Source organism: Petaurus breviceps, unplaced genomic scaffold, assembly GCF_028583685.1.
Source record: "Petaurus breviceps papuanus isolate PSGF00001 unplaced genomic scaffold, PetGlider_PUasm1.0 90743, whole genome shotgun sequence".
In the NCBI taxonomy this organism is placed as follows: Eukaryota; Metazoa; Chordata; class Mammalia; order Diprotodontia; family Petauridae; genus Petaurus; species Petaurus breviceps.
This window is the reverse complement of record NW_027187332.1, coordinates 2345117-2358383: the sequence shown is the minus strand read 5'-3', so window position 1 is coordinate 2358383 and position 13267 is coordinate 2345117. Positions and strand designations below refer to the sequence as shown.

At 34.9% G+C, this 13267-nt stretch overlaps 1 long non-coding RNA gene across 1 annotated transcript in view; it reads left to right on the top strand.

Annotated features, from left to right (window-relative positions):
• Window positions 1-2104, top strand: part of LOC138145627 (uncharacterized) — a 197006-nt gene extending 194902 nt beyond the window's left edge. Inside the window, exon 3 of the long non-coding RNA XR_011164271.1 lies at window positions 1615-2104. This is a non-coding gene — a long non-coding RNA (uncharacterized lncRNA). The remainder of the gene's footprint in view (window positions 1-1614) is intronic.
• The last annotated feature ends 11163 nt before the right edge of the window (window positions 2105-13267 follow it).

Sequence of the window (13267 nt, the reverse complement as noted above, 5' to 3'; positions counted from 1 at the left end):
TTTGCCAACATTATGTAAACAGCCTATCTATTTCTTAGTCAGCTCTCATGCTGAAGTACATTTAGTTTCTGTATAATTCTTTTCCCAGAAGTGAAAATTTCCAGGTTCAACAATATGGTGTTATGTTAAGATAATTTCCAAGTCAAAGATTCCACCATTCCCCATACATACTTCCTTGCTTCACACAACTTAGCATTTTGCCTGCCAACAATCTTTTTTTTTTAATTAATCTGCCTTCCTTTTTTTCTTCTATTTTTTTTTCCATTGCAGGACAGATGCTCACTCAATTACTATGACCCACTTTGAGAGGTTAAGGTCCCAACCTTGTCAGAATAATTTATATGCTGAGCTCAAAGGGCTTAAATATACTGCTTCCCTTAAAATGGATTCTTCACACATAACATTGATTAGAACTCTTCAGGTTTGTTGAATTCTTAAAATGGAAGATAATGAACTCCAAAAGTTATTTATAAGGCATAAAAATAAGGAAAATGAGTGTTAACCTTGTAGCAACATGAAAATGAAGATATTGTAAGTGTTAACTTCTAACCATATATCATACATTAAATTATAACTATGATATTGTGTGTAGAAATCAATACAGATAGCATTTAAATGATGATGGCAAAAATAAATTCATATAGATAGTTAAGTGAACATAATTTCCACAGTTTCTATGTTTCATTCTTTCTACTATCATTTATATTTACAAGTTCTCAAAGGGTTCTTCTCAGGAAAAGCAACAACAAAAAACATAATTTTAAAAGCTCATAAAACTCAATTCAAGTGTTCTAAAATGGAAATTTGGAAAAATAATTGCATGAGTGAATGTGTTTCCCTACCTGTGTGAAGATAATAATACTCATTCACTAATGTTGTTAGCAGAATATGAGACTGGAATTTTTTTTCTAGTAGGCAGTTACATAAGACTGTTTAAATTCTCTCACTCAATCACCTTTGTCACAATGCCATTATAAAGATAGCTGTTCAGCTGGGGGGGGGGGGGTTGGGAGTGGTCAGTCTGCATAGACAATATTATTCATTTCTATCTTACAAAATTTTCAAAGCATAACTCATAAATTGCAAAGTGTCCTCTATAGCCTTGTAATGGAAATGCAGATTTAAAGATCTTCCCTGCCCCTAGGCTAAAGTGCACCTGAAGCCTGGGGTGGGAGGCTTGTTTTTCAGTAGATACTTCTTGATTGGCCAGTGAGTCAATAAGATTGTTACATTCTCTGAGCCAGGAGAAGGCTGTATAAGCCCTGATGTGTAGCTTTGTTTTGAGGGCTCACTTTGAGAAGTGTTCTGTGATTTGATCTGTATTCTGAAAAGCCATTGTCCAGAGCCCCCCTGGATTTGAAAAACCCAGATTTTGAGTGGGTATGGATGTAATGGTTGGACAGTTTGGAAATCTGTCTACTTGATCTGTTTCTGTCTTGATAATTCTGCCTGTATATTCTGAAGTTCGGGGTGCTGACCTTTTCCCCTGAACAATGTGAAGGATATATGTCTGACTGATTAAAGTAAGCTTGTTAACCCATTTTGAGTTGCTTTCCTTTATCAAAGCAGATCCAAGAACCTGTATGGGCAGCATACCCTGAGGACGCACTTGAGGTGCTTGCTGCTACAAAATGGCATCAGGAAGAGGATCTGCAGAGTAAAAGGAAAGTATGGGGGCTGGGATAATCATTTGTTTCCCAGTTGTGGTAGCTGTGACTCTGTGGAGCCATGGAACAGGAGAGAAGAGTGGCCTGCATGCAGACTTCGCTGAGCTGAGAGCAGGAATGGTGACCTGCCTGCATCGGGACCTGGGCAGAAGCCAGGAGCAGCTGCTGCCTGCGGGAGGAGAAGGAACCCAGGAGTTCGGAATTCAGCCACAGGAAAAGATAAGAACTGAGCAGCAAAGCAGGGGCACTGAGTGTGTTTCCTGGATGCATCCCACAGTTTGGGACCCAGGGGGAGGATGGACTTGTGACTATGGTGGGTGGGATGAAGTGCCTTGGATCCCCAGGGACCCCACCTTGTTGGTTTTGTTGCCCAACTCCCTCTCTGTGCTTGGAAGCAGAGGCTGGAGCTGTGTGAGGGGAAGGACATCCCCCTCCCCCTAAAAGAACTTTATTTGGCCTCTTGTTTTGAATTGAAGTGATAATACAATGTACTTACTTTGTGTTTGTTTAAGGCCCCTGGCCACTTTGGTAACTTTAGTTCTGTATCTTGAAAATGTGACCTAAGAAATGTTTAGTGGTAATTCAAAAGTAAATTGTCTGTGCTATGGGCATGAAAGATCTTGGGGCCGAATGTAATGGAAATGCAGATTTAAAGATCTTCCCTGCCCCTAGGCTAAAGTGCACCTGAAGCCTGGGGTGGGAGGCTTGTTTTTCAGTAGATACTTCTTGATTGGCCAGTGAGTCAATAAGATTGTTACATTCTCTGAGCCAGGAGAAGTCTATATAAGCCCTGATGTGTAGCTTTGTTTTGGGGGCTCTCTTTGAGAAGTGTTCTGTGATTTGATCTGTATTCTGAAAAGCCGTTGTCCAGAGGCCCCCCTGCCCCCCCCCCAGGCTTTGAAAAACCCAGATGTTGACTGGGTATGGATGTAATGGTTGGACAGTTTGCAAATGTCTACTTGATCTGTTTCTGTCTTGATAATTCTGCCTGTATGCTTTGAAGTTCGGGGTGCTGACCTTTTTCCCCTGAACAAGGTAAACGATATATGTCTGACTGATTAAAGTAAGCTTGTTAACACATTTTGAGTTGCTTTCCTTTATCAAAGCAGATCCAAGAACCTGTATGGGCAGCAAACTCTGAGGACGCGCTTGGGATGCTTGCTGCTAAAAGCCTGTTGCCTCAAATAAAAGGAATTTAAAATTAACATCTACATAATGATATTATGAATAAAATTTAGAAAAAAAAGTTTTTCTTGTAGAGCCAAGGTGGCAGAATAGAAGCAGTATTTTTTCTAAGCTCCTCTGTGGATCCCATATTTTTAATCCCATCACTTTTAAAAGTGAAACTGAATGGTTTTGGAGTGTCAGTATCCACTTGGAGATAGAGCATGGCAGAATCCAACCCAGGAAAGTGCCCATGTGGGTTGAGGTAGGAGGAGTGCAGAGCATGCAGGGGCTGCACTAGCCCAGACTAGAGAGCAGACTACAGCAGAGTGAGAAGGAGCACCAGCCAGCAGACTCACCCGCCCCAAGGGTAATTCACAGTCATCTCACCAGTTTCTCACCATGGGACAGGAGGATCCATCGGAGCTGGATAAGAGATAGCTCAGGGTCCAGAGAAGAGACAAGCTTCTCCTGGGGCTATCAGCCCACAGTCTGGAAGTTAAAAAATTGAATGCCTTATTTTCCAGGTGGCAGGATGGAAAAGTAAACTCTGGCTTCTCCAATTTCCCCTCCTTGACCAAAGCAACCCAGAGAGTAAAATCCTGAAATAGCAGAAAAAGGCTCAGGCTTAGAAGTCATGGAGGAAGGGTGTAACTGAGGCAATAAGGAGTTTGAAGAGAAGAGCAGGAGAGGGACCAAGAAGCCCCACCTCACATGACCAGCAAAAGCCTGTTTGAGCTGTAACCCAAGGGCATAGAGGCAGAAATTTGAAGTGGCCAGACAATACCTCCCCCACAGATTACTCTGTAACCCAGGAAGAAATTTTAAATAAAAAATGGTCAAAGAAGATCGAGAAGAAATACAAGGAGCGGAAGATGAATGTCAAGATAAAATCGCTTCTGGAGGAACAGTTCCAGCAGGCCAAGATCCTTGCCTTTATCGCATCAAGGCCAGGCCAGTGTGGCGGAGCAGACGGCTATGTGCTTGAGGGCAATGAGCTTGAGTTCTACCTGAGAAAGATCAAAGCCCAGAAGGACAAATAAACCCTAACTTGGATATTGTCTAGTGGAATAAATGGCCAGATAATTTTAAAAAATTGCTTTTACATGCAACTGAGAAAAGCAAAATACTAAATAAAAGGTAAAAAAAAAAATAAATATGATCTGGAATGGGAAATAATTTGAACCTAGGAAACTAATTTGAAGGCTTGTTGCAGTAGCATTAGTGAGAGGTCATGAGGGACTATAATGGTACTATGTTCTGTGCAAAGTAGATTTGTGCTTCATATTTTGAAAAAAAGATTTTAGATAGACAGAAAAGTGTGGCATTATCAATGGCACTGAGAAAGACATTAAAATATGTGAATGTGAAAATTCAAGGAACATGTGAAAAATGAAAAACAAAACTGGAAATATAGGTTGAATAAAGAGTACAAATACCTTAGATTACAATGTAAGGAATTTGTGATTTAGATTCTAGGTAATGGGAAGCTGCTGCAAATTTCTTATCATAGAAGTATTTTGAATATTTTTGAGAATATTAATTGGAAGATATCTAAGGGATGAAATGGGAAAGAGAAAGACAAGAAACTAAGAGTTTGAGTCATAATTGAGAACTAAGATTATGAAAACCTGGGAAATTAGTATTGTATATAATAGAAAGATCACTGGAGGTAGAGTCAGAAAAAACATATTTTCAACCTTTTCTCTGGAATGTATTAGATGTTTGAACTTAAGTCTCCTCACTACTCTCTACCCCAATTTCCTCTTCTTTAAAATAATAATTTATCAAATCTATGCAGCATTTTCCTTCTCTAATATTATATATATACATGTATATATATATATATATATATATATATATATATATATATATATATATATAAAACCAGATTAATCCACTAGATTTAAATGGAAAGATGGAAACCAAAGACATTGAGAACAAAGAATAAACAAATATTCACTGACTGAATTTAGTCCCATAAGGAACAAAAGAGTGTAATATAACTCCAGTGTGTCTAGTCTTGGTATCCTGAAGAATGATAATGGCATTGAAAAGCAAACCATAAATTAGCATGAAATTTTGGGAGTAGAGGGTTAAGGAGGACATCTATTGAGCTTTCTTTCATTCACAATAAGTTTTGTTGACCACTTTATTTACCATTTAATTAAAAATAATTATTTATATTTACTTTGTTAAATATTTCCTAATTACATGTAACAATTAAGACTAATTTTTGGAAAAAAAAAAGATTTGCAAATTCTCTCTCTCTCTCTCCTGACCTTCACCCCTCTTTGAGATGGCAAAGAATTATATATTCATTATATATGTGAGATAATTGAAAATATTATTTCTTATTGGCCATGTTACAAAATAAAACAAAAAGTTAAAAAAAATGAAAAAGGAGTGCTTCACTCTGCATTCAGAGTTCATTAAATTTTCTCCCTGGAAATGGATTCCACTTATAATCATAGATACTTTGGAAATTTTTAAGATCATTTTATTGATCAGAGTATCTTTCTTTCACCATTGTTCTCCCTTACAGTATTGCTGTTACCAATCTACAATGCTCTTTTGCTTCTCCTCATTTAAAAATGCAACATTTCATGTAAGAATTCTGAGGATTTTCTGAAAAAAATCTAGGCATCATTTATCAAACAATAGAATTCCATCACAATAATAAACTATAATCTTTTCAGATAGTTCACAATTGAAGGATATCCCATTAATCTCTAATTCTTGGCCACCACAAAGAGAGGTGCTATGAATATTTTTATGAATTGGTCCTTTTCCTTCTTATTTGATTTCTTAGGGTTATAGATCTAGTAGTGGTATTATTATATCTTGTGAAGTGCTATTTTATATCCCTTTGGGTGTAGTTCCGAATTTTTCTCCAGAATGGTTAGAATAATTCATAATTAAACCAGCATCGAATTAATGTCCACACTTTTCCACATTCCCTCCAGTATTTCCCTTTTTTACCCTTTGTGTTCTTTTAGTCAATCAGATAGATGTGAGGTCCATTTCAGAGTTGTTTTAATTAGCATTTATGTATTCAGGAGAGATTTTCAGCATTTTTTCATGTGATTTTTGATAGTTTTGATATTTTCTCTAGGTTAATAAATACATTTTTGGGTAATTTGGTATGATACTGAATAAATAAGTAGAATGATTTATGACTACAGTAATGAATTTATTACTATAGAAATTAATATTTCTTCCATTGTTTAAATTTGTCTTCATGTAAAAAAAGCAAAATCTGTAATTGTGTTCCAGTAATCGCTGGGATTATCTTGAAAGTAGACTCCTAAGTATCTTGTATTATCTGCAGTTATTTTAATGTAATTTTTCTTTCTATCTCCTCCCACTGGGTTCTATTGGAAGTATATGAAAAGCCAATGATTTAAGTGAATATAGTTTTATCCTGCAACTTTTTTTATAAAATTGTTAATTATTTCAACTAGCTTATACTTGAATCTCCAATTTCCTTTTTTTTTTTCCTTCAATTTCTTATGCCAGGACACTATTGAATAATACTGTACATAATGGGCATCCTTGTTTTACTACTGATATTATTGGGAAGGATTCAAGTTTATCCCCATTATAGGAAATGCTTGCTTTGGTTTTAAATACATATCATTTAAAGAAAGGCCCCATTGATCTCCATGCTTTCTAGTCTTCTTAATGGGAATGGGTGCTATATTTTGTCAAAGGGGTTTTCTACATCTGCTGATACACTAATTTTTTCAGTATTGATATGATTAATAATGCTGATATTTTTCCTTATGACATATCCATCTTTCATTACTAATATAAATCCCACTTAGTCATAATGTATAAACTACATATTATATTGTTGTAATATCCTTGCTAGTTTTTTTTGTATTGATATTCATTAAGGAAATATTTTATTAAATATTATTCTCTTTTTGTTCTCCATGATTTATGTCAAACCATATTTGGGTCATAGAAGGAATTTATTTCTTCCTTTTTGTATTTTCTTAAAGAGTTTAATATAGTATTTTAATTCATTATTCCTTGAATATTTGGTAGAATTCAATATATCTGGTCCTGGAGATTTTTTTTTAAAAGGATCACTGATAACTTGTTTGGTTTCTTTTACAAAGATAAGATTATTGAAATTTCCTTTATCATCTTCTGCTAATCTGGCCAATTTGTATTTTTGTAAATATTGATCCACTTCATTGAGACTTTACGTTTTATTCACATAAAATTGGACAAAATAAAAACAATTTTTGAAAATTTATTCTTCATTGGTGTTTCATTTACTCTTTTTGTTTTCTGATGATAGTAATTTGGTTGTTTTCTTTTTTTTTAATTAAATTAACTAATGGCTACTGGTGTTTCCATAAAATCAGGCCCTAATTTTAAATTGAGCTTCTTATTTTATTTTCAATTTTACTTGTAATATCTCTTCTTGGATTGTCATATTTCCAATCATATATTTAATTAGGGTTTTTTTCCTTTGGAAGCTAAAGGTATTGTCTGTCCATGTAGAAAGGTACACATTTTAATCTTATTAAGCCTTTTATGATTTCTCTTTCGTGTTTATTTTCTTATTCTTACCTTGAGTCTTGTATGAGAAAATAAAATTTGCTGTTCAGCTCTGTTTTTTTCCAATAGGAATACTTAAAATTCTTCTACTTCATCAAATATAATTTTTTCCTTGATAGATGAAATTAAATTTTGCTTAGCCTGTTATTCTAATGTTGTTATGCCAGCTCTTTTGCATTCTATAATATCATATTCTAAGACCTCTTCTCCTTTAATGCAGTAGCTGCTAAATCTTGTTTGATCTAGACTGCATCTCCATGGTATTTGAATGCTTTCTTTTGAGATGTTTGAAGTATTTTCGCTTTGAACTGTGAGCTTTGGAATTTGACTATAACATAACAAGGAGCTTTCATTTTGGGATATCTTCCAACTGATGCTGGATCAAATCTTTCATTTTCTTATTTACTCTCTGGTTGAAGGACATTTGGGAAGTTTTACCTGACAATTTCTTAAAATGTGATATCCAATTCTTTCTTTGATCATGATTTTCAGATTTTAAATTGGTTTTAATTTGTTTCTTTTCAGTCTATTCTTCAGGTCGGTGTTTTTTATGGGATTTTTCTCTTTTTCTTCTAGATTGTTTTCATTATTAATATTATTATTATTATTATTGTTTCTTGATGTCTTGTGGAGTCATTAGACACCACTTATCCAATTCTAATTAAAATGCATTATTTTCTTCAGTGAACATCTGTATCTTTTTATTTCCCATTTGATCAATATATATTTTATGGTGTTATTGTCTTTATTTTTGTGCCTCTTTGGTTGTCTTTTATTGGTTTTCTTCCTTTGCTGTCATTTTTTTCCTTTAGCATTCTGATTTTGAAAACCATTTCTTTCACTCAATGGTATTTTTTTCCAATTACATATAAAAATAGTTTTCAACACTAGTTTTTGTAAGATGTTGAGTTCCAAATTTTTCACCCTCCTTTCCCTCCCTCCTGTCTCTTCAAGGCAGCAAGTAATCTGACAGGTTATACATGTATAATTATGTTAAATGTATTTCCACATTATTCATGTAGAAAAAAACTAAGTAAATCAGAGCAAAGAGGAAAGAGAGAAAGAAAAAAATAAATGAAAATAGTGTGCTTTCATCTGTATTCATACTCCATAGTTCTTTATATAGAACTGGCTAAAATTTTCTGTTACAAGTATTTTGGAATCATCTTTGATCAATGTGTTGCTGAAAAGAAGCTAAATTTATCATATTTGGCCATCATAACATGTTTAAGTTACTGTGCACAATGTCCTCTGGTTTTGCTCAATTTCCTCAGTATCAGTTAATTTAAATATTTCCAGGCTTTTTTTGAAATCTATCTGCTCATCATTTCTTATAGAACAATAGTTTGCCATTAAATTCATATACCACAGCTTCTTCAGTCATTCCCTGATTGATGTGTATCTCCTCAATTTACAAATCTTAGCTCCCACAAAAAGAGTTGCTATATTTTTTGTGAAAATATTTTTTTTATTCTTCTAGGAATTCTTGTTGGACATTCATCCAATTCACTTTTTTTTATTCCTTTCAGGCTTTTCTTGTAAGTGTTTTGAATTAATTGTGTTCTAAATTTATGGGTTGTTCTTCCTTGTCTCCATGGCTGCTTTTTATACCCAGGTTCTTTTTTGTTGTTTGCTCATATTTCCACCTTACCCCTTCATTTTGAACTGTCAAGACAAGAGATAGAGCCAGAGTTCATCTCTGCAGTAATTTTCCTGGGTTTTCTATCTTTTTAAAGCTTATGCATTTAGTCTATTTTATTTCTCTAACATCAGGACTCTGGCCCTACTCTGTGTGTGTGTGTGTGTGTGTGTGTGTGTGTTCATGAATGCATTCAACCAAGTCTATGTTTCTTCTTTTTTATTATCTCCATTGTTTTCTAAGAAAATGGGACAAAGATAAAGTTTTCATGGATATACCCCAATATCAACCACAAAACAATAGTTTTAAATATTTTGAGCAAAATCAAACAATCACAAAACTGTTTAACTAAATTAACCACTTGACTCAAATTTTGTCTTTCATTTATGCCATCTAGAATGTCAAAGGTAGGTAATTACCTTGATAATTAATTTCAGAAAAATTAGTCAGTTAAGTTTAAAATTAACATAATAGCAAGAAATAATGACTCAGATTTATATGGAGTGTTCCAAAATTCTTAGTGCAGTTTATGTCCTAAAAACAAAAATTACATAAAACTACACTAAGGCTTTTGAAAGAGCTTTGTTAGGGCTTAAGTCTAGAGAATTGATTTTTTAAAAATCACATAGTCCTTATGAAGTAGGTTGTAGAAGTATTATTATTCTATTTAATCTTCCTAACTTCCTTTAATTTCCAATTAAAATTCCATATTTTACTGGAAACCTTCCCCAAGGTCCTTAATTTTAGTCCCTTCTTTGTGCTAATTATTTTCTATCATCCTGTATTCAGATTTGTTGTTTTTTTAACCTTTTCAATCACATCCAACACTTTTAAACTCCTTTTCAGATTTTCTTGTCAAAGATAATCAAGTGGTTTTCCATTTTTCCAAATCATTTTATATAGGAAGAAGAAACTGAGGTAAACTGGGTTAAGTGACTTTCCAGTGTCACACAGCTGTAAGTTAGTGTCTGAGTCCAGGTTTTAAACTAGGAAAATTAATCTTTCTGACCCCAAGCCTGCCACTTTATCCACTGTGCAATCTACATACTCTAAATATTGTTGTCATTCTATTATTTCAGTCATGGCAGATTCTTTGTGATCCTATTTTTTTGTTTGCTTGTCAAAGAGACTGGAGTGGTTTGCTATTTCCTCCTCCAGCACATGTTATAAATAAGGAAATTGAGGCAAAGAGGGCCAAGTGACTTGCTGAGAGTCATACAGCTAGTAAATGTCTGACATTGACTTTGAAATCAGGTCTTTCTGACTTCAGGTTCAGTGTGCTATGTATTTTTGCATGTTGCATTCCCTATTAGATTATGAACTCCAGAGTTACCATAATGCCTGGCACAAAGTAGCCACTAAATAAATGCTTATAAGTTTGTTTTGAAAGATGGGATTTCTTGACTTATCTTTGTGCTATACAAATAAGATACTTTAATCATACCATAATTAAATTTCACAGTTGATATACCATTTAAATCTGTATGTCTTGAATCCTGATCCTCTGTTGTTTGATCCATTAAAATATGCCTCATTTTATTGGTTTCAATGTCTTTTTTTGTGGTTTAAATATATTTTGAGATATATTTTAAGGTCATTTGCACTTCCCAGAATTTTGTAAACTCAAATGCCATAATCTTGGGCAAATGTGAATGATTATATTACTTATAAGAAGATGTATACATACACAAACACATTTACATATAGTTATAGTCATAATTAATTTCTTTACCCTGCTTAAATCTTTATCTGTTGGGAAATTATGAACTTTCCACACCTGTGGCTGGTATTCATATATAGAATCTCAAGGAATGAATGTTATTAATTCAGTATAACTTTGTCCTTCATTCAAGAGAATAAAGAAAGGTTGTCCTCATAGTGCTGGCCTGACAGTTCAGAAAAAAACATTATCTGGTTTGAGTTATATTAATATCAGTTAATGACTATCCTGTGCCTTTATATAGGGAGTTTTGCTTCTCACTTTCTTTTTCTTCATCCATAAAACAATCAAGATTTTCCCCAGTTACAACTTTATCAATAAATATTTACCTGGGCTCAAATATTCACAGAGTATAAGTATCATAAATAAATCAAATCTCTCAGTTCTCTATATTAATTGGCCTCTGTTAAGTCCTTTTCAGGCTCTATTCTCTGATACCAGGGAGCATTATCTTTAAAGGTTTTTCTTTTTATGTGTTTGTCTGGATTGTCTCTGCACCCACGAGTGTGCCTAAGACATTCTCAAATGGAATCTCCAACTATTTCATAAGTGATGTCCTATATAATTCTTATTCTTAATGACATTGCTAATTTTAAAGGGGTATGAGAGGAGTAAGACAAAGAAGAGGAAAGTGTCAGGGGGATTGAGACTTGAAAACAGACATAAAAACAAATCTAAAGATAGAGGGAGACAAATAAGAGAAAAAAGACAAACACACACACACACACAATGAGAGGCCACTTTATCCACCAACCCTGCAACTTGCACAGCTCATTCACAACTGTTCCCAATTTAAGTTTCCTTCATTCTGAATCTTCATAATCTTCACAATTTACTGAAAGCCCCTAAGAACATGGCCAAATTTGGAAGCTTTTAGGTTGTTTCCTTTCCTTCATAGCAGTGAGCAAAACTAGTCAAGACATCTATTAACTGGGTGTTAACAACTAATTTTTAAATCAATAATTTGTCCTCTGTAACTTAGCCCATAAATGCATCCATTGAACTGAGGTTTGGAATAAGCAATGGAATTCTCATTCTACTACACAAGAATTGTTACACGTAGTAGACAAAACTCATAATTTCTACTTATCTTAAGACTCATCAAAGTTACACAAAGGAAGCTCATCCAAAAGCTCTTCCCTTATTTGGTATCAATTGATCATTTGTGTATACTGATAGTACAACTCAGAATATTTCCTTCTTAAGGAATTGTTACTCAAACACAATCATACTGAAGACACTCATCTCCATCAGGAATTCTTTATCATCTCTTTAACATCATAAATTATTTAAAAACCTACTTCTGAAATTTATAGTATTTATCTCTGCCTTTGATATACAATGATTTTTTTGATGTAAGGCAGTTTTCCTATTACAAAAGGTAGTAAACTACAAATATCCACATGACTTGAAAGTTGAGAATTTTTATTTGGATTTAATTTTAATACAATTACATTTGTTTTATGCTCTTGGATGCTTAACCCAGATGTATTTTTTTAATATATTTTATCATACTTGAATATTTAGGGAACGATTTTAAAAAATAATTCAGTGTCCACACATTAAGTTATGGTTTATATAATCTTTTTAAAGTTCTTTATAGTTTCTTTAAATGAACATTTCAGGGGCAGACTCAAGATGGTGGAGTAGAAGCAGGACCTCCACTGGGCTCTGGCTTCCATCTTCCCCAATCCATGAAAAAGGGGACTCTAAACAAACTTTGGGGCTGCAGAACCCACAAAATGACATAGAGAAGCTAACCTCCCTCTGAGGACAGCCCAGCAGGCATGCAGGAATCGGCCAATGCAGTGCTCTGGGAGCCGAGCCCAGATGCACACCAAGGCTGTAGCCCCAGGGTGGGCCTGACCAGCCACCAACCATAGGGACGCAAGATCAGCAGCAGCTGTGGCCATTTCAAGATTTCTCAACACATAGATGCGAAGGACAAAGTGAGAAGTCAGTGCAGTCTGGACTTTGGGACCCAGTAAGTGGGAATGCATGGCTTTTTCCCCTGGGGCTACGGTAGAAGCCGCTGAGATGGCATAGCCAGCCAATGCCATGTGGCAGCTTCAGCTCCTGGACTGCAGTGTATAGGAGGACCAAGCACCAGTCTGAGGGGTAATTGTTCTTGCTTAAACTTCTTTTATCTGGATTGCAGTCTAGGGTGGAGGTCCTGGGGTGTGTGTCTAACTTGCCAGGGTGGAGAACTCAGAGAGGGCACCCATATAATACTTATGGCAGCTGAGAAAATCCCAGAATTTGGGACAAAATCTCCCCTGTCTGCTGTCAGAGGCCTACAGTGGCAAAACACCCACAGGTCAAGTGACTGAGGGGTGACATGACCAGGAAAAGGAAACAAAGTAGACATAAGATTCCAATATTAGACTCCTATTTTGGTGACAAAAAGGAGCAAAGCATGGAACAGGAGGAAGACAGTGAAGTCAGAACTCCTGCACCAACAGCTTTAAAGGAAAATATGAGCTAGTTACAGGTCACAGAGGA